Source organism: Lathyrus oleraceus, chromosome 6 (genome assembly GCF_024323335.1).
Source record: "Lathyrus oleraceus cultivar Zhongwan6 chromosome 6, CAAS_Psat_ZW6_1.0, whole genome shotgun sequence".
Classification (NCBI taxonomy): Eukaryota; Viridiplantae; Streptophyta; class Magnoliopsida; order Fabales; family Fabaceae; genus Lathyrus; species Lathyrus oleraceus.
The window spans coordinates 17,239,042-17,261,600 of record NC_066584.1 but is presented as its reverse complement, the minus strand read 5'-3'; the positions used below and the strand labels follow the sequence as shown (position 1 = coordinate 17,261,600).

General features: G+C 32.8%; 1 long non-coding RNA gene and 1 pseudogene across 1 annotated transcript; both read left to right on the top strand.

Annotated features, from left to right (window-relative positions):
- Positions 1 to 886: 886 nt before the first annotated feature.
- Positions 887 to 1,812, top strand: LOC127098366 (uncharacterized). Its single transcript, XR_007793343.1, has 2 exons — positions 887 to 1,015; positions 1,523 to 1,812. It is a non-coding gene; the product is annotated as an uncharacterized LOC127098366 (long non-coding RNA).
- A 14,177-nt stretch (positions 1,813 to 15,989) lies between these two features.
- LOC127093725 (30S ribosomal protein S3, chloroplastic-like) lies at positions 15,990 to 16,667 on the top strand (annotated as a pseudogene).
- The last annotated feature ends 5,892 nt before the right edge of the window (positions 16,668 to 22,559 follow it).

Here is a 22,559-nt window from a genome sequence, read left to right as displayed (position 1 = left end):
CTCTTATGGATTGGATACATACACTCGTTACAATGAATCTAACAGCAGAGTTAATTTTGTACACATGCCTCACATTCTTTTTTCACATCTACGTCCCTCGCCTCGTCCGTTGGATCAATCCATCATTCAATATCACTGCTCAACGCATGCTATTTCCAATGGTTGCCTCCACCATGCTCATGCACCGCTTCAATCTCAACTCTACGTCCACATTGCTGAATCTCAAAATGGTGCTGTTTGAAAATTTATGCATCGCACTCCTTTGCAAATTCTGTTTCCCTAGATTGTTCCATTGGATCCTTCCGTCTACGGACTTCACTAAGGAAATCTTTCTTTTTCCTATCCTCAATGCCATCCTCGAATTCTACTACTTTATCCCGGTGTTCAAACCATTACAAAGACTGCTTTGAATTTTTTGTTTCATTATTAATTAGGATTTATCAGTTTTTAGGATTAGGTTATTTTGATTATCATCCATGTATGACTTATTAATTATGAAACTATTTTGATTCATAGAGTTTTTAAGATTCTAAACAATTGTGAAATTTAATTTATAATGAGTGCAGTCCGTTATAGGAATTTTACAAAGTCCGTTAAGATTCTAAATAAATTGGACTATTTTATAATATTCTTCCAACCATAAAAGTTCAGTATCAACACTTATTTAATAACTTGTAATGAGCCAATGAAGCAGAGTTTGCATTTTGTGCAGGTCATATTAATCCAACAAAAGTTGTGAACTCTGGTTTAGTATATGACATGAATGACTTTGCTTATATTCAATCTTTATGCCGTAAAGGATATTATTGTTCCATATTATTGTTCAATAAAATTAATTTGCGTGGGTTTGATTCTAATTTTGAATTAATGAGAACTGGAAAAAAGAAAACTATTCAAGAGCCAATTCATTGACAGAATGTTATTTAAACAACATCAACGGAAAGTTGAACTGCAGTGAGAGAAAATCCAATTCCATCAAGCACATTCAAGTCTTGTCTCAACAATTTACACCAAGGTAATCTAAAAACTCTCTTTCAATACTCTTTCTTCTTCCATAATTGTTTCTTCCTCCATATTTTCTTCTTCCATAACTGTTTCAATACTCTTTCTTCTTCCATAATTGTTTCTTCCTCCATATTTTCTTCTTCCATAGCTGTTTCAATACTCTTTCTTCTTCCATAATTGTTTCTTCCTCCATATTTTCTTCTTCCATAACTGTTTCAATACTCTTTCTTCTTCCATAATTGTTTCTTCCTCCATATTTTCTTCTTCCATAACTGTTTCAATACTCTTTCTTCTTCCATAATTGTTTCTTCTTCCATAATTGTTTCCTCCTTCGTAACTAGTTCTTTATAGTGTAGAACAAAACTAATAATGCAAAGAGGTTCTTGAAAGAATAATCTTGAAAAGAAATGTGGAGATTTCAATCAATCTTGAAAGTGAAGATTTCAATCAATCTTGAAAAGAACAGTGGAGTAAAAACTCTAATTTGTTTGGATGTTTTTGTTGTTGAAATTTGCAGGTGTTCTACAATGGTGCCATTATTTGCTCGGATGTGTATAGTATCAGCCATTATCGTTGGATATATGCTGTATTTGATGTATCAAAAAGTAGCTAGGTCTAGGTCTAGGTGGTACATGAGGACTGTTATCTCTGGAACAATTATAGTCCTCATCGCCATATTCATGTATTTCCTATTTAAATCTTAGAGCATTATTCACTCCATGTCAAACGTGAATATTTGATTTAGAAACAACATTGTGATATCAATAATGTTCACTCCATGATTGGAATTATATTACCTTTATTGTGCATGCTTTACTTAACTAACTTTTGTAAATATCATAGCAAGTGATGGCATTCTCTGTTGAGATTAATTATGTAAGTCCCTTTAGATTTTTGGAAATAATGTGGATACTGTGTTATTAGCATTATGACTCACCAAATTGCATTCTCTAACAATGTTGCTGCAAACTTTGTATAAGTCTTGCATGCATTAAAGAAAAATGGTCTTCATCATGTCAAACATCTCTTAAATTTCAATTCTTAGCTCTTGTTGTGTAACACCACACATATTGCAGCAAGCAGCAAATTCCATTAAGTTAGTGGTTAAGGCATTTCATGTATTCAATTGCCGTCGCTGAGTTTTGTTGAGTCGTTTTTAAGATAGGACGCGTTGATGAGTTTGAAGCAAACTCATTCCGTGGCTGAGTTTATTGACCAATTTCAACTCATGCCATCGCGGTTACGCCATGCTTATGAGAAGATGTTGTGTGGAGCTTTTACGAATGAGTTGAAGGAAGCGGCGCCAGAGCTGATGTCAGATAACATGGTACTGTGGTACATTGGATTTGGGGAGCTCGTTAAGGGACGGTTAATGGGCGACAATTTAGTTGATTAAAATATTTTTTTTTATTTCAAATAGATCACTCGTTAAGAGACGGACGGAGGAAGTAATAAGCAAAAGTCGGTAACAAAATTGTTGGGATGTTACTTTAATTCAATACAAATAGGGTAAGGAAAATCCCGCTGTCAAGGGTAAGGCAAATATTCCTAAGTTTTTGATGGAATGAATGTCAGAGAAGCTTTTGAAATTCTACACACACAAAAAATGACAGACTCCTAGTATTCCAGACTTTGAACAACCGTTCATTCTGCATCAATCAAGGAGTTACTAGCCATATTGGTACAAGAGGGTGGACTAGTGGCCTTTATTGATCATACCAAGAGGGTGGACTAGTGGCCTTTATTGATCATACCTTTTCAGACATAAGCCAAAAGAAAAATAGAAATGGTCTATTAGAGGAAATCACTTATGGCAATCCTTAAATGGAGACGTGGTTGATCATACACACGGATCAAAATAGTTAAATATTTCTTACATAATAACATGCATAGAACAAATATTACTAAGAGCATAAAACATGTACTACATTGTATTCATGCACCTCCTCATAAATGTCAACATTATCATATTGTTAAAGAATATAGATAAACATGATTTTTGAAACTTGATATCCTAAAACCATAGTAACGCATGCTTATGAAGTAAAAATGAAATTAATTATAAATATGAGCATACCTACAATTTGTAATGCTCCAAAGTTAACTAAATATTTCTGGGTAAGAAGAGTCCGGGGATTAAATTGTGTTAGACTTTTTTTTTAAGCTCTAGTCAAATTCTAAACACAAAGGATTGAATCTGAATCAGAGGTAAGTGATAGACAGCAGATAACAAATAAAAGAAAGAAGAGAGACAAATAAAGTTATATTGGTTCCTCTCACAAACCGAGAGTAATCTAATCCCCTTGTACTTACAAGAGATTTTCACTATAATTACACAAGATTATAATTTGCTCAAGCGCACAAGAGACTTTCAATGCTCAACCACAGAGTAAAAGACTTTTATACTCAAGCACACAAGCAAGAGACTTTCAATGCTCAAGCACACAAGCAAGAAGCTTCTAGCTCAAGCACACAATCAAGAGACTTTGAATGCTCAAACACACAAGCAAGAGATTTCTATGCTCAAACACACAAGCAAGAGACTTCAAATGCTCAAACATTAAGTAAGAGACTTCTAACATTCCACCTAACAAATAAAATATGGTTTCAGGATAATACACTTGATATACAATAAGTGGTGTAGACAGTATAAAATACAAGAAGACTATTTAAGACTTAGGGATTTCTAGAATATACAAAGATAAGAAATCTTAAGTTAAATGTATGCTTTTCTTTTGATAGAGTAACTGCTCTTTTTAATGTCAATAGTTCATTGTTGTTTTTCAAGTCTTTAGCTATTTAAATAGAGAAGGAAAAGAGTCATTGAAGAGCTTGCACAAGAGAGTCTTTAAGAAGTTTGAATAAGGACGTTGAAAGCTTTCTTCAAATGGTTAATATCGTTGAAAACTTGTTTGAAATAACTTTTCTACATATGGAATTATCAGTTACATCATAACTGACTCTATGAGAAAAAGTTTAGGTTTTCACGTGATTAGAAGAAGACAAAGTAGGCTCAGATTCCGACAGGGATCTATTAGAGTCACCTTGGTCTGTACTCTTTGATTTGCTTCAATTTCTGATCATCAGAGAAAGAGTTCTTCAAAATTTGGTCTTCAGAGACTCACTTCTTCATACTCTAGTCTTCAGGAATTGACCTCTTTAGAATCTGACCTTCAGAAGTAGACTCTCAATCCTTCAGATTTTAGTCTTTAAGATTTTATTTAGATGTTCACTTATCAGAATCAATACTTTAGTTTCTTCATGAAATTTTAGTCTATGATCCTCCACACTTGAATAAATATTAGTATACTCAATTATTATTTAAATACTTTGTTATCATCAAAACCTAAGGGGTATGCTACAAACCAATTCTGTTTCAATAAACTTCCCCTTTTTTATGATAACAAACATAAGTATATAAGAATAATGGTTATCAATTTAATCAATAAGTTGACTTCAGAGTCTGAGGTTTGTAAGCTCCCATGAGTCTAATAGTACAGAGAGTGAGGTTTGTAAGCTCTCCCTAAGTTCTATTCAGATTAATTAAATTTAAAATTTAAAGCACAAATAATAAATCTTCCGAATTTAAGCATAAATAATAACTATCAAATTTAGGTGTTTAAATACTTCTATATCTACTCCCTCTTTTGTCATAGAAAAATAAAGAAAAAAAAGAAAAGACACTGAAGAAAATAAATGTTTGGGACTTTATCAAAATTGGATAAAAATGAATCAAAATCATGTTTGTTTCTCCCCTTTGTCATGAAAGAATAAAAAATGTTTGATAACATAATCAATCTAAAAGAAATTTTTAGAAAGGTGGTTGAAATTTAGTTAGAATGGTTGTGAACAAACTATTCAATTATCAAGATGGTCAAAGCTGGTTCTAACAAATAAACATTTGAGAGAAACAACGGTAGTCAAAGTTGGGGAGATGTGCTTGAATACCAAGAATATATATCTCTTATATCCATTGATGCACAGTAAAGAACCCTGCTTTTTCTTAATTCCAAACTCTCTCTATATAAACAGAGTTTCGTTACTAGCAAGGTCACATTCCTCATTCTTCAAAGACATAGATTTAGAATTGCGTTGGAAGATCATTTCTCACATTCTAAGACAATTTTTACGTGAAAATATAAAAGCTATAAAACAAAGCTTTCACTTTAACATGGCTTTTTGATGTGATTTTTTTTAACGTGCCATTTTTTCAAACATCTCCATATTGTTATTTTAACCAAACCTTGTTATTCTCGTGAATAGGTTGTTGGTCAATCTATGGCACACCCAAATTATTTTCTCTCCCTATGTGTTGGATTGACTAGGTTTTTAAGCTTATTAGTTTTTTTTTATAATTTTCTTATCCATACAACTAACATTGTTCCATTCTCTCTCTCTCTCTCTCTCTCTCTCTGAAACTCACTCGAACTTGAAGATAATTATTCTATTTTGAGGAATTTGATTTATTAATTAACCAAAATATATTGATAGACCTTGGATGTGTTAGCCTATGATTTTTGACACTCCACTAAGCATGGTTTGGAAGAGTCTCGGGAACATATCCACAAGATTAAGATCACTCTCTCTTCAAAACATGTCCAAAATCTCGAAAAAAGGTTATACATGTTGTGTAATAATCCAAGTTAGTTACTTGGTTAGAAAGTTAGTTTGTTATGCTAGCTACTTTGGTTACAAGTAACCTACTGTATATAAATATATGTGTAAATAACTCTCATTACAATAAAAATATAATACTCTCTCTCTCTCTCTCTCTCTCTCTCTCTCATTAACTCCTCACCTAAGTGCACTAGCACTAACAAATTGATATCTAGAGCTTCTGGTTCATTTTTCTTGATCGAGAATTCAAGAACTTCACATCGGTGGTCGTGTTTCCAGGGATCGCAAATCATGTTTTTTGCAAAGATGAATGGTAGTAAGAATATTCCTAATTCTCTTCCAATTCTTGATGGCAAAAATTGGATCATATGGAGTAAACAAATGTAGTCATTATTTGGTTTTCACGAAACTCTAGAAGTGATTACTAATGGTGTTCCTGAGCTTACTCACAATGCAAACGATGCCGAGAGAGTTACTCAAAAGGTTGCCTAAAAGAAACATTGCAAGACTGCATTATGTATTCAATCTACAATAGATGCAACAAATTTTTGATCGAATTTCTCATGCTGAATCGGCGAATGAGGCATCAGGTATTCCTGTCAAGTATTATAAAGGTGGTGAGAAGGTTAAGTTATTAAGTTGCAGGAACTGTGAAGGCGGTATGAGTTACCGCAATAAGAAGTTGCATGTGGTTACTGCTCCACCACTCATCTATTATAAATACAACATATCCCTCCAAGAATTTTTCACACAACTTCTCACCCTTTCCTTCCATTTTCCTTCGATCTCCTTCAATTTTCTTTAAAATGTCTGCATATTTATACCCGTGTCCTTATATTCACAAGAGAAATGTCGATTTAATATTTTCAGCAGTGCAACCTCCAATGAAGATCCGACTTTGGAATGAAGATACGTTCGAACATCTTAACAGGACATTTAACAGTTGGTTAGATGGAGACATTACAGATGGTGAAAGGATCAGAAGAATTCAATTGCTTGATACGACGTTCAACAAAAATGGAAAAGTTCGTTTCTAGATCAATATTAAAACTGACAGAGATGTTCATAGGATGATATATACTTCTCACAAAATTATTTTGATGGTTGTAATCACATAGTTATATTGTTTATATGTTGTAGTTGTTTGTGATGATATTTTATTTGTTCTAGTTTCTTGTGTTGTTGTTTAATTATTGTATTTGTTCTGCTTATCATATTTTATACAACAAACTCACTAACAATATTTATCAACAAAGATATTAATTAATTAACATAAATTAGGAGAACTTGACTTACCGTTCATGGAAGCTATGAAGATGATAAAGTAGAAGGGAGAGTAGAAAACATGTATTCACTATGAGAATATTATATGAAAGACTCATAAAATTTCTACAGCAAACACAACTTCGCAACTCTCTTTTATCCATTTTCACACAACCAGCTGCATAAGTGATAAGTAAAGAACCATAATCACTTGCTAGTTGCACATGAAAAATCATCTATCACCAAATAACACAGAACAACGTCAACAACAATATCAACAACATACAACAATATTTATTTACATCATACATACCTTTAATTAAAAAAATTAGTGGACAGGTAAGACAAACCATCATGTGAACCACACCTATAATATGAAAACTTGTAAAATGAAAGGAGGATGAAACTGAGGAGAAAGTTACAAACTTGTGTTAAATTTGAATGGATGTTATTCTAGGTCTATCACACAAGTTTTCATATTTCACTTCAATTTCATCATCTCTTGTATTTTTTCTTCATAGCAACACAAATCAATGGTAATTCTACAAACACCATGAAAAAACAACATGTTAACACAAACAAGCAATACGTTAATCCAATAAAAAATTATCAACATACATAATAATAAAGCAACATACACGAATAAGAGGAAATATGGAGAAAGATTTGTCAACAATAACAACCAACAACAAAACATGTGAACCAAAGTAAATAATATGAAAAATATGTCAACTAACATTTATATACATTTATCAACAACAACAACAACATACAACAACTAAAAAATTCATAAACTCTCGAACAAGAAGAAAATAATGTCAAAATCTTTATGTATAAAGAATAAGGAAGAAGAATATCTCTATGTATGAAGAACAAGATTGAGACTATACTGTAGAATATGAAAGCTAATGAAGATGAATAAGAGAGATAATGCGTGTTAGGGTTTTGCTATGAGAGATACATCGATATTGTCAAGAAGCGAGAGTTAATTCACTTGTATATGGATAAATAATTTCACCACGATCGTATTCACAAACCGTGATGAAATGTAATTCCTTTGACAACGGTTGACATCCCCACTGGTGGTGATAGACATTTTAATTTTATATATATATATATATATATATATATATATATATATATATATATATATATATATATATATATATATATAGCACAGGAGAATGTCAAAATCTCTATGTATGAAGAATAAGGAAGAAGAATATCTCTATGTATGAAGAACAAGATTGAGACTATACTGTAGAATATGAAAGCTAATGAAGATGAATAAGAGAGATAGTGCGTGTTAGGGTTTTGCTGTGTGTGTGTCTATATATATATATATATATATATATATATATATATATATATATATATATATATATATATATATATATATATATATATATATATATAGCACAGGAGAACGTTCTTTTGCTGATATTATTACCAGTATTTGATACTGGATTATTCATTGCATTACTATACCCTCCTTATTCATTGCGGGTTGGTTACTTGTCAGCACGGGTTTAGCTTACGATGTATTTGGAAGCCCCCATCCAAACGAGTATTTTACAGAAACTCGATAAGGAATTCCTTTAATAACTGGCCGTTTTGATTCTTTGGAACAACTCGATGAATTTAGTAGATCTTTTTAGGAGGCTCCAATGACCATAGATAGAACCTATCCCATTTTTACAGTACGATGGTTGTCTGTTCACGGAATAGCGGTACCCACCGTTTCGTTTTTGGGATCAATATCAGCAATGCAGTTCATCCAACGATAAATCTAATCCGAATTATAGAGCTATGACACAATCAAACCTAAATGAACAAAATGTTGAATTGAATCGTACTAGTCTCTACTGGGGTTTATTACTCATTTTTGTACTTGCTGTTTTATTCTCTCTCTCTCTCTCTCTCTCTCTCTCTCTCTCTCTATATATATATATATATATATATATATATATATATATATATATATTATATATATATATATATATATATATATATATATATATATATATATATATATATATATATATATATATATCCTATCCTTCGTGTGTTTTAGTGCCACTTTATTTTGAATAAATGAAATAGTATGATTAGTAAGAGAGCATTTGTTAGGCTCGCAACTCTAAAGTCTTGGGTTCAAATCCCATATTCGTCATTTTTAGTAATCGATTTTTTGGAAAAGTATAAATCAATTTTTGGTAGTAATAAAACTATTCAAATTACAAAAGTTATAAAGAAACCACCGTAATAAATGAAAAAAAGGAGCATCTTTCACCCAGTATCGAAGGATTTGAACTTTCTGCCTCCTTGAAGGAAGAGCTTAATTGTCGGAATAATGGAATTTCCACGACGATGGAAAACCCCTATATTATTATTTGACAATCCAAGTTCTTATTATACCCCAAAAATGGATTTTTGTTAGAATCATTAGCCAAAAAGATTAAATGATTCTGTTGATACATTTGAGTAATTAACCGTTTTACAATTAGTAAACTATATGCTTTCGCCGTTGGTGTTCCTTCCGATCTCTATGCATTTCATCGCTCGATCGAAAACTCCCTCTGCCCTTACCATACTCTAACTTAGTAGTTTTCACCACCTGTCCAGGGTTGAGACTTGGGATTTGACAGCTAACTTAAAAAGCCACCTACAGACGCTTTACGCCTAATCATTCTGGATAACACTTGCATCCTCTATCTTATCGCGGTTGTTGGCACATAGTTAGCCGATACTTATTCCCTGGATACCGTCATTTTTTCTTCTCCGAGAAAAGAAGTTCATGACTCAGGGGCCTCTACCTCCACGCGGTAATGCTCTATCAAGCTTTCGCCCATTGCGGAAAATTCCCTACTATTACCTCTCGTAGAAGTATGGGCCTTGAGGCGTCAACCCCCATTGTCACACCCCGATTTTGACCCTGAATTACCGATTCAACACGTTCATCATAACTATTGCATTCATATATAGCATAACATGCACTCCATACAGCATAGTGCCTAGAGTATCATTCGAAATAAATTGTCGGATCTAAAGGCAAATCGATTGAATTAATTGACAGGTGTGCGTCAAATCAGTAGACAAAAATTTTTAAAATCAAACTTGCGGACGTCGGTATTATTAATCTACGGTTCGCGTAGTTTAACCTGGTGTGCTCGTTATATTTTTCGACGACTTTTTCAGTTGCATTTTGATCCGTCTGAACTTTTTAATCGGTCAATTGTTTTTTTAGAATTAAAAGAAACGCTGTATTTTTTCGATAAGTTTATTTCGCACTGATCATTTTAATGCATTCAATTTATTTTTTCGAGCATTTTTACGCTCGATTTTTATTCATTTTTAATACGTTTATTTCCGCTTTTAGCAAAAATAATTGGGCCATTTTTTTAAGAATTAATTGTGTTTTTTGTTTGAATTTTAATTGTGTAATTTATTTTTAATTAGTTTTTTGAAGTTACGTTTGTTTAATTAATTTTATCAAAAAAATGAAAGAAATAAATATCTTTTCTCACCCATTCAATAATGGATGTATGTCCTCACTAATTTTGAAAATAAGAATTTCCTCTCCTCATAACAATCTTTGCCAACTAGCATTAGATAACACCTTATCCAAACTTTTTCTCATGAAAAAACGACAAAAAGGAGAATAAAAAAGGACCACTCACATTGAATACCTCCTCATTCTCTCTAACACTCGTCTGATACCTCTCATCAATTCACAATTCCACCAATTGTAATTTTCTCTCCCTATTGATCATTGTCTACTTTCTTCTAAGTTCATAAAAAAACATTTTTCTTTCTTCATCATCATACAACAACATCACCTCGTAAACAACACCATTTCATGTCTATTGATCATATAACCACACTATTTCATGTCTCACTTTTTCTACAATATACATCTTCTCCACAGTAATTAGTACCAATAAAAAATCCACTCTTCACAACATAAAATATAACTTTCCTCTTCATTTCCACATTAGCCATACACTACCTTCATCTTCATGCTTCACATTTTTTTTCATTCATAAAGCAATGTTTTTTTTCTCTCTTCCATGTAAGCCATCACCCAGTAAATAACCTTTACTCAAAGCTTCACCTTCATACAAACAAATCTCACAACCGTAGCCGCTATCTCACCCATCTTCAACCTCATATCTCACTTTCTTCTCATACGGTAACGCACACATATAACCTTCTTCACATACCACGTTCGAAGATCCATAAACCTCAAACAACCTACACCCTTCAACCAACCACTGTGAACTCTTTCGTTCAACACCTCAACTTTCGGTAATTTTTTCGGTTCAAACAAGTTATTATTTTTTCATATTATAGTCTTCTTGTGTGCGTTGGTGTTATATTTCCATACTAGCCTTTAGAATGAAATAATTGTTACTTTGTTTTTTTACAAATGTTTGATTGTCATTTTGGTGAAGATAACTGAATAGTAGCTTTGAAGAAGATGAAAAAATATGAAAAATACTGCAAGTGCATTACTGCTACGAGTGATTTTTATTGGTTTTTACTTTTATCATATTGTTTATATTATATTTTCTAACAGTTACAAGTATGCGTTAGAAAAGTGGATTTGGTTGACTGGTAAGAGGTTTGGCTTGTAATGCTTAGGTCCCAAGTTTAATTCTTGGTGCCTACATTTATGGTTTTTTTTCCTCTTCATTTTTCCATTTTCTTAATAAAATTAATACTATATATTAATGGGTGCAATTGACCTTCCACTAGGTCATGGGTTTGATCCTTGTACAACTCATTATCTATTTATTTCATTATATTTTTTACTATTTCATTTTTATGTTTTTTTTTTATTTTTAATCCATTTTTTATTTTATTCTCATTTTTCCGACGCTTGTTGGTTTTAATGTTTGCCTTTGATTTTTTTTCATTAATTAAGCATCGATCTTTAATCTAGGGATTCAACAATTCCCATGTTGTTATTCCATGATTATTTTATCGAGATATTGATAGTATTTTGCCGCGTTTTGACTTATCACATATGACATTTCGATTATTGTCAATATGCGGAAACCGACTTTGAGCACATTACCTAGTTGTTGTTTGCTCCTCAATTTCTACCCGCCTTGCACGTCTTTGCGTTATGTGACCTTGATTCGCATCCTCGCATCCCGATTTTAATTCGTGCACGTCCCAATTTTACTCCTTTTGATTTAATTTTTGATTATCTTGTAAATATAACTTTGTGTTTGTTGCTTTCTTCACATGGCTTACTCTTGGGTCTTCTTACAATGAGACCATCGTTTTGCACTTACACTCATGCATTGTTTGTTTGTTGATTGGGCATGATTTAATTATTTCACTATCTTGAATCCCCATTCGACAAAATGTATCCCCACTCCTATGATGTGTAATAATTTTACCGTCTTATTTCTTTATTGCTTGATTGTTTAGTTTAGTACTAACACAAAAATAAAATCCATCATTTCCAAAGTTAACAAAAATAAAGACTCGATCCAACATCGAGTATTTTCTTAGTAAACAAATCAATTCATTTCTATCCATTCCATTTCTTTCAAACCATATCATTCTAATCTTTCTCAACCGCTCATCAAATTCTTGATCCAACGTCAAGCCATTTTCACAATAAAAACTCAAAAAAATACTTAATTCTTATTTAACACTTTTCAATAAAGATGGAAATGGAACATGATGGATACCACGCACTCCTGAGACTATGATTCGAGATGGATATCTCGCCTATCTTAGCTCTCGCCATCATCCAAAATTGTTAATGCGGTTTCTTCAAACCGTTTCTCAATCAAATTCAAAAACACTTAATTCTTATTAAATACTTTTGCAAATAAGATGGAAATGGAATGTGGTGGATACCACACACTCTTGAGACTAGGATTCGAGATGGATATCTCGCCCATCCAAGTTCTTGCCATTACTCAAAACACATTCAAACCAATCAAACTCTTTTCTCGCCGCCGTGCGATCGACCCTTAAACCTTTTTTCTCAAATGAAAGGTATTTTGTTTCAAGACGATGCAAAGCAATGTTTCATCCACTTGAACGTGTGAGTAAGCTTGCGACATTGCCCGCAAATGTTGATTTGTAAATCCATTCGGCCGTGATACGAACGTCCCCTTCTCCACTTGTTTTGGGTAGTCCAACAATGTTTTCGCCGACTGACACAAAGTAGCTTTCGCTAAAATCGACCAACAAATAAAAAATTTCTACCCAGAACTACGTAAGCCTTGAGTTCTCTATTGCACCCGGAGATACGTAGGAGCATGATTTGTAAATCTTGTCAGGCCCATTAATAAAAAACTTAGGTTTAGCCCTCTTCGTTGAAAATCCAAAAACATTCTTCTCTTTTCTAATCTTTCTTTCCCACCTAATAACTTGAGAAAGCCCAACTTTTTAAACTAACACTAACACGCACAACTAACCTAACGGTTCCCGTTGAGTACAACGAATGTGGGGGGGGGGGGTGCTAATACCTTCTCCTTGCGTAATCGACTCCCGAACCCTGATTTGGTTGCGACGACCATAATAATTGTCGTTCTTTCTTGGGCTTTATCGATATTTCCCCTTTCTTGTTAGGAATAAATAAAGTTCGGTGGCGACTTTGTTCTATCCATTATTGTGAGTGTATGATCGCACTTCTCTAGGCCGTGTTCTCATTTTTTCAAGGTACGACACCCATACATGGTCTTACGACTTTGCGGAGACCTGTGTTTTTGGTAAACAGTCGCCTGGGCCTAGTCACTGTGACCCCCTTTATGAGGAAGCACCCCTTCTCCCAAAGTTACGGAGTTATTTTGCCGAGTTCCTTAGAGAGAGTTGTCTCGGGACCCTAGGTATTCTTTACCTACCCGCCTGTGTCGGTTTTCGATACAAGTACCCTTTTGTTGTAGATCGTTCAAACTTTTCCTGGGAGTATGGCATCAATTACTTTAGCGTCAGAGCGTGCTCCTCGTACTCGTACTCAAATTTTGGCTCGAGGCATTTTCTCTACCCCTTTTTACCCTGAAAAAAATAGGGCTCACCTTATGTTCTTGAATCGATAACCATCTTTCGGCTAACCTAGCCTCCTTCGTCCCTCGGGACCAACAAGGGGAAGTACATGAATATTAACCTGTTGTCCATCGACTACGCCTTTTGGCCTGATCTTAGGTCCTGACTTACCCTCCATGGAGGAACCTTGTGGAGGAATCCTTAGGTTTTCGGAGCATTGGATTCTCACAAATGTTTTCGTTACTCAAGCCAACATTATCGTTTCCTCTTTGTCCAACCCTGCTTGCACGAGTACTTCTTTCTAAGGAAAAATACTCCAATATACAATTATTGACCCTAGAGATATAGTAATGGAGAAGACAACATTGTTTTAAGCACCGAGATAACACGAAGTGTTCCTCGTTTCAAATAATAGGAAGACACAAATTATTCACATTTCATTTGATGGTCAAACGAAAATTGAAAGTGAAACAGTGGTAAGGGAAAAAATAGAAATGTCTCTCATGTTCCTCGTACTAGGTGTAAGTAGCAACGTAATTTCATAGAGGCATTCGGTCTGAATGCTACATGAAGAACATAAGCCAGATGAAGGAACAGAACAGAAAGACTTAGGATGTAGAAGATCATAACACGAGTCATTCAAAAGATTTTGATTTGTATATTATATATCCACTCATGTGGTATGATACTTTGTTATGTCATATATAATCTACGAAATAAATGATATATAAGATGCATCTGTATAGATATTATAATCTACATCCATAAAGCCGTATGCTTTGGAAGAACCTTGTACAACTTGGGAAGGGGTTTTGATTGATCAAAAATAAGAATCTACTTCAACCGATATGCCATAGGCACGGCCACACATAACATAGAAATAACACTTGGAAATGGTGGATAATTGGCTAGAGATACAGGTGCTATCGCGAAGCTGATTGCAAAAGAGGGTAAATCAGCAACATTAAAATTACCTTCTGGAGAGGTCCGTTTGATATCAAAAAACTACTCAGTAACAGTCGAACAAGTAGGGAATGTTAGGGTAAACCAGAAAAGTTTGGGCAAATCCAGAGTTGGCGAGGCAATCATCTTGTAATAAGAGAGGTAGTTATGAACCATGTAGACGATCCATATGGGGGTGGTGAAGGGAGGGTGCCAATTGGTAGAAAAAACCCTCAACTCCTTGAGGTTATTCTGCACTTGGAAGAAGAACTAGAAAAAGGAATAAATATAGTGATAATTTGATTCTTCGCCGCCGTAGTAAATAGTGAGTGGAACGTAGAGAAAATAGAATTTGTTTCTTCATCTTTACAAAAGAAAATAGCAATTTACTATGACATTATATGATTTTTTTTTGAGATTCTGTATTTTAAAAAATTTGAAATATAAAATATAAGTGAAAAAAAATTCATTTTTTTACAAATTATAAGAAGAATAATTAACAACTATGACACGTTCACGAAAAAAAATCATTTTGTAGCGAATCATTTATTAAGAAAAATACGGAAGCTTAACACAAAAGGAGAAAAAGCAATAATAAAAATTTGGTCCAGAAAATCTACCATTATACATATAATGATTGGGCATACCATTGTTATCCATAATGGAAAAGAGCATTTATCTATTTATATAACAGATCGTATTGTAGGCCATAAATTGGGAGAATTTTCACCTACTCTAAACTTCAGAGGCTTTGCGAAAAATGATAATAAATCTCGTCGTTAAGATATTTGTTAACCTACCGTTACCATTCATTGATTTGATGATCAAGTGGTTTTCAATCACCAACATGAATGTTGACGTATATTTCATTAACATTCATTTGAAACTACAATTAGTAATCATCATTAATGATGATTAATTAAGAAGTTACTCAATTTGTGTCGAGTCACAACACAAACAAAGCATGAATGATAATTAATATTAATAATATTAAAAAATTGAAAGGTTTATGATAATCAAACTTATGTTTTATGGAGTTGGACATCTTATTCTATTTTTTTGAATTGCTTTGTTCTGCAGCAGAAAAAAATATATATAAAAAACTAGATAAATAAAACGTATCATTTGATATAGAGTGATGAGGGGTTATGGGACAAAAAATACATTCGTTTGGTTTCAGACTTGGTGTAACTCAATGTCATGATTCTATTTGGTTTTCACAACCAATAGTTCATTCCAAGAATGTAAAAGAAGATAAATGGTATGATATTGTATCTTACATTATATACTAAACACGATAAATGTATCCTTGGAATTCGATGTCGATATCTCTGGCTATGGAATTGGACGAATAAAGATTAAAAAAAGAATCAATCGGGTTTAAGTGATAATCTATATGAGACTTCCAAACTTATTAAAGGAAGAGGTTAAGGCTCAAATAATCGAAGAATTAAATACTCATGTGAAAAAAAAAGTAAATTGAGTGAACCGAAAAATCAAGCTTGGAATTACAAAAATTTCAAATATTTATAGAGATCCTCATATTCTTGCACAATTTATAACCAAACATTTACTGAATAGAATTTTGTTTCGTAAAGTAATGAAAAAAGATATTGAATTAGTTGAGCAAGAAGATGCAAAAAGAGTACAAATACAAATTGCGGGAAGTATCGACGGAAAAGAAATTGCATGTGTTGAATGGGTCAGAGAAGGTAGGGTTCCTCTACAAACCATTCGAGCTAAAATTGATTATTGATCCTATCTAGTTGTAACTATTTGGGGTATTTGGAATCAAAATTTGGATATTTCTAAACAACGACTATTAAACTTTTTCTTATAACATTCCATCTTTTGATTCCTAGAAACAATAAGATTTTATCCGTAATATTGACAAATACTTGCCGAGTTAGAACCAAAAAGGTATTAAAAAGAAAAAAAGATTCATTGTTCGAATTTCATTTCTATCCAATTTGAATATCAGAATAGTGGATATAATTATGATTCAATTCAAGGAATAATCAAAAATAGGAGTATCTGACAATTCAAGGAAATATCACATTCTAAAAAAAAGAAATTATATTTTTTTTGAATGATGAAATTAAAAAATGATGAAATTAAAAAAATAACAAAATTAAATTATATTTGAACTAATTAATTTCTAAAGTATAAGACATTAAAGAAAAAATTTATTGAAAAAATAGATATAAGTCAAACTCAGATTTTGTAAGTTTATCATAGACCAACCTTGAAAGATCCCCTAATGACATATAAAAAAGCATCACTTCAGCTAATTAGATTATGCATAAAGTGCATGTTGGATAATTAGAAAAATGAATCACTGCTAGAGCTGAGAAAGACAATTGGATTCCTAACTAGTGTGAGTTTAAAATCGCAACACATAAACTCTAGGTTGAAGGATGAATAGAGTTATAGACCTCCACTTATAAGAACATGTTTAGATCATATATTGTATGATATAAAACTCTTAAGACATTCCTTACGCCCATGACTGTATATTTGGAGCGTGAAAATAAATGGTGGGTTACCCGATAATGAAAATCTGATAGTAGGTGTTCCGTCAAATTTTAAACGAGACTCTTGATACCATGTTAAGAAATGTGGTTCGACCTAACTCAACCCTACAAAACTGACTAGTAGGATAAGAAATGCCACCCCCTTATAAGCATAAATTCATGTCATATATTGTTCGACATGAAATTCTTAACATTACCAATAGACATGGAGGCCATTAATTAGATATGTATTCTTAAACTTGATGAGGAAAATCAAATAATATGGATGGTTATAAAAATCTGGCTCAACTTGGGATCATTGAGATAATTTATAGTTAATCAATGATAGTTCGTAAAAAACAATCCACGACATTGCATCCTTCAAACTAATACCTCTTCCAAGACTTTCCCTTGTTTGTTGGGTCTTCCTCATTGGTCGAAATCCCAACTAACAAATTGTCCCCGCAAAAGGCCTATTTCGACACTTTCTTAGAAGGTAGGGGCATTTTTGACACAAATGTTCACCTAGTGGGATGACATCATCTCATCATGACATTTCTTTTCAACTGTCACCTCAAGACCACGTCTTTTTCCACTTCACATAACCCTCATTATCACGACCTCGGATAAATAGGATCGGGTCAGCTACATGCAGTAACCTACCACCTGTTGCTTTCACTTTGGCGACACGTCACCCCACTCTCTTGTACAACTAGTTAGAGGAAACCGATGAGTTTTCTCGTTTTCCCTATAAATAGGTCATCTTCAACCCTTCAAACACTTTTTCCCCATTTTCTCCTCACATCTTCAACCGCAAAGAAAATCTTCAGACAAATTTCTTCACACTTTCTTCACTAAAGATTTGGATTCTTCTAATGGAACCTTCCAACAAAAACACTCCAGGAAAAGAACATGTTCCTCAAGCTTACACATTGGAGCATGTCAATGCGGTTGGGAACTAGGAATACGTACCGGAACCTCCCAATCTTGAAGAAAAACTCAGGATCTTCAAATCCCAGGTACTTATCCCTTTTATTATCTCTGGTAACGAACATGCTCTGACGGGTCGCATGCTTGACCCTAAAGAGGAGCTTTCTAAATGCAAAGACGTATCCCTATTGTATCTTAGGACTAGGCATGTGACTAGCATTAAGAAATCACTAGATTTAGAGTACCAGACTAATAACCTGCGAGTTTTTCGCTCCGCTTCCCCCCCCCCCCCCCCCCCCCCCTAAAAAATAAATAATGATTATATCTCTTGGCTGTAAGATGGGTGACACTAGAAAGAAATGGGTATCTTTGACCTAATTCAACTGTCGAGAACTGGTCCAAAATATGCTTGTCGCTTCAATTTACTACAGGAAGAGTACGACCAATACTTTTCAATTTCCATGTGCAATCATAAAGTAGATGTGTGTAATTTAATTTTGTCAAATAAAATAATAATATATATATATATATATATATATATATATATATATATATATATATATATATATATATATATATATATATATATATATATATATATATATATATATATATATATATATATATATATATATATATATATATATATATATATATATATATATATATATATAATGATTAAATTAAAGATAACATTAAATTAAGGGATGTACTTTTTGCGCGAGACCAATTGAACAAAATTGTAAATGAAGCATTCCAAAGATAATTTTAATCATGAATATTTTATAATTTTTATAAAATTTGTGAAAAACACATAACATTTAAACAATGAACAATTCCCTCCCCCAAGTAAGGTTTAAGTCTCGCTTGAGTTTGAGTTTGTTAATAACAACTTGGTTAGTTTCCAAAAAGAAAGAGTTTTCGTTGGATAAATTAAAGTAAACGCGTGTAGTTTAGTTTTGTTAAATAAAATAAATAGTATTTATATTTAAAAAAATGATGAAATTTAAAAATAACAAAATTAAATTATATTAAACAAATTAATTTCTAAAATTTTAGACATTAATAAAAAAAGTTTATTGAAAAAATAGATATGAATAGTTTGTTGAGATATTTTAGGCTAAAAATCAACCCAATGACAGACTTCTTCTTGTTTGAATTATCCTTTAAGAAAGAGATTATGTGTGATAATATCTCTATATATAGGGTTAGCGAGAAAGAAGAAAGTATTATTGAGTTGGGATAACATAATTTTGTAGTAGTAGCAGCAGTGTCTCTCTTTCGGTTCTTTGTGAGATTCAATGGAAATCAAGGAATTACTTTATCATATAACCTACACACTCTCTTTTGAGTTCTTTCTCCCTCCTCTCATGGATTGGATACATACATTCGATACAATGAATATGACTGCAGAGTTAATTTTGTACACATGTCTCACATTCTTTTTTCACATCTACGTCCCTCGCCTCGTCCGTTGGATCAATCCATCGTTCAATATCACTGCTCAACGCATGCTCTTTCCTATGGTTGCCTCCACCATGCTCATGCACCGCTTCAATCTCAACTCTACCTCCACAATGTTGAATCTCAAAATCGTGTTGTTTGAAAATTTATGCATCACACTCCTTTGCAAATTCTGTTTTCCTAGATTGTTCCATTGGATCCTTCCGTCTAAGGACTTCACTAAGGAAATCTTTCTTTTTCCTATCCTCCACGTTATCCTCGAATTCTACTACTTTATCCCAAGGTGTTAAAACCGTTACAAGGATTACTTTGAATTTTTGGTTTCATTACTAATTAGGATGCATTCATTTTTAAGATTAGGTTATTTTGATTATCATCAATGTACCAATTATTCTTTATTAAAGAATTTTGATTCATAGAAGTTAGCTCAATCTTATTCCAATTTTTGATAGGTTGTATAAGATATGCACGTGAACAAAACAACGTAACCCCATAAATTGTTGTTAATCAGTTATTAATTCTATCTCTAATTCAATTTTGATATAAGTTATTGCAAATGGAAAAGCTAGAATACAATTAAAGCACAAATAGAAAAGTAATTACCATAGAGGCTAATACAGAATAGTGTGAGCTAATAATTGTTTCCACGTAGGTAATTACTGGTTTATCATTTTGACAACAACGTCATCAAATTTGAATAAATCAAATTTGAATTCCATAAAATGCAAGTCCATATGCACTAAGGATATAATGGTTCCACATTTTCAGTACTAATAGACTCTCCTAAAGGTTATGTCCTTGGGAAGGTCTTTGCTCTAGCTGGTCCATCTGCTCCATCTTTTACCATTTGTAATGTCATGCCTCCTGATGTGAAGGTTTATCTAGATGTGATATTGGTTTATATGTTGTCGTGGGTTCATTTGTATGTGTGCATATAATGCGTCTTATCTGTTTTTGCCTTTCTCTTTTTCATACTTTTCAAAGGGGGAGAAAGTTGTAAGATAATATTTTTATATTTATGCTCAATAAGTGTTTAATGTAGAGGGACTTAAGAGCTCAATAAACAGTTAAGTTCCAAGTGTTGTATTATTTGTTATATGTTGATAAATAAATCCCGAATCATATTGAACCAGAATACAAGTTATAAATTTCAAATCATCTTCATAAATCAAATTGAATTAATAATATCTCAAATTTTCCAAACATAAAAAATGGGAGACTAATATCACATTGCATTGAATATCATTTTATTTAATGTACTGTCCAAATTTGATCTGTGTGTGTAATTTGATTGATCACATATTTGTATTTCATTTGTTCTTTGTTTGTAAGTGGATCGTTTCATTATTTATTTAGACACGTACCTTGAGATACCCCTACATTTAATGTATTAGATTTGGACCCATGATAGTGTTTTTTTAGCCTTTAAAATTTGGTGTAAGTCAAAATGTTGAGTGTAGCATGAATCAAAAGTTTGAATAGTTAAATCAAGGTTAATTATTTTGGTTAGTTAGCTAGAAGGTTATTCAATTGATTGATCATGGGAGTTGGTCAATTAAATTAGAATGATTAACCCATGATATTCACCAATAACCAATTAAGTACTCTTTATGTCAAGAATCTTGAGAGAAACCATCATAGATTTCTTGATTCACAAACATGTTATATCCTTGATTCAACCTTGTGAGAACTTCCTAGAATATTGATATCATGAGAATTCATAGTTGTATTGTGTGAGATCCTTTAGATAATCTTCATCATTTTCAATCTTATACCAAGAAACCATGTTGTGATGCTCAATACTTTTGGTACTTGTATCGAATTATTTATTAGTAATAAAAGGCTTTTTCTTTATTATGTTTGTTTAATAAAGTCCCTAGAATAGCTAGTCCGTTTAATGTATCAAGTGTGTGACTTAATCATGAGATACATTAAACATAAGGATACTATTCTTAAAGTATCTGTAGTCGAGCTTTATTGTGATGTGGGATAACATTAAAGCATGAAGACTATTATGTATATAGACTGATGATCACATCTCATGGATCATGGATAAGGAGTTATCAAGTCTTAAACATAGGTATGAATATTAAGAGTAATATTTATACTGGATTGACTCGCTATGAGAATACTATATAGAATGTTATGCAAAGTGTCATAAGTTATTCTCATGGTGATAATGGTGTATACCACCCTTCGACCTGAAACCACTATGGACCATAGATGTAGAGTCGAGTGTCTTGTTGCTGATCAAACATTGTCCGTAACTGGATGACCATAAAGACGGTTGATGGGTACTCCACGAAGCATGCTAAGGGACATGAGTGACCTAGATGGAATTTGCCCATCCGGCTTAACAGGATAAATGTCTATGGGCCCAATATTGAACTGGACAAGGATGGCACGGTCTATGCCTTGTGTTCAATATAGACATAAGGGTAAAAGGATAATTATACATATAAGTATTATCACAGAAGGATTTGTCAGATCACATGATATTTTCGTGTCTTGGGTAGCAGTGATGTGTTGCTAGATACCGCTCACTATTTATTATGTTAAATACGTGATTTAATATAATTGTCAATGCCGCGAAAACCTACAGGGTCATACACAAAGGACGGATTGATGAGAGATAGAGTAACTAAGGAACACCGTAAGGTACGGTGCACTTAAGTGAATTGTAGAACATCGTAAGGTACGATGTACTCAAGTGGAATACGAAATATGGTAAGGTACCACGCGCTTAAGTGATTTTGGCATATTATAATATATGGGCCACATACACTTAAGTGGGATTTTTAGCTTATAGCC